Consider the following 494-nt stretch of genomic DNA (forward strand, 5'->3'; position numbering starts at 1 on the left):
ACAGTTGCTAGTACTGAATTGCTGCTCTGCATTTACCCCTCAAGCAAAATTCATTGTACTTAGAAGGATAGGTCAGTTCCATTATTCACTTGGGTCACTTCTCAACCACAAACCCTCTATTCCAGAACTGGAAGTCATATACTGTTCACAACTGTATTAATTACTTCAAAACAGACTGGATTGGAATTGTAACCAAACAATGACAGAAAAAGAACAAATTACCTTAAGATCCAGGCCAGCAGTTCCACGGCACAATGGTGACCCTAGTTTTAACCCATTACCAGAACCTTACTGTAATTTATCAAGCAGTTGCATGAAGTTAACAAATTTTATCTCTTGGCAGTTCAATTACAACACCAGACTAGTTCAGGTTTCTATATTGGATCAATCTAGTTCACGTATGGTTCAGCTATTTGATTACTCCAGACATCTGATACAGCAGTAACAATTTGCATAGGTTACAATGAAATGTTTAAATGATCTCAGTGGAGACA

The sequence above is a fragment of the Chiloscyllium punctatum genome, chromosome 2 (assembly GCF_047496795.1).
Source record: "Chiloscyllium punctatum isolate Juve2018m chromosome 2, sChiPun1.3, whole genome shotgun sequence".
Classification (NCBI taxonomy): Eukaryota; Metazoa; Chordata; class Chondrichthyes; order Orectolobiformes; family Hemiscylliidae; genus Chiloscyllium; species Chiloscyllium punctatum.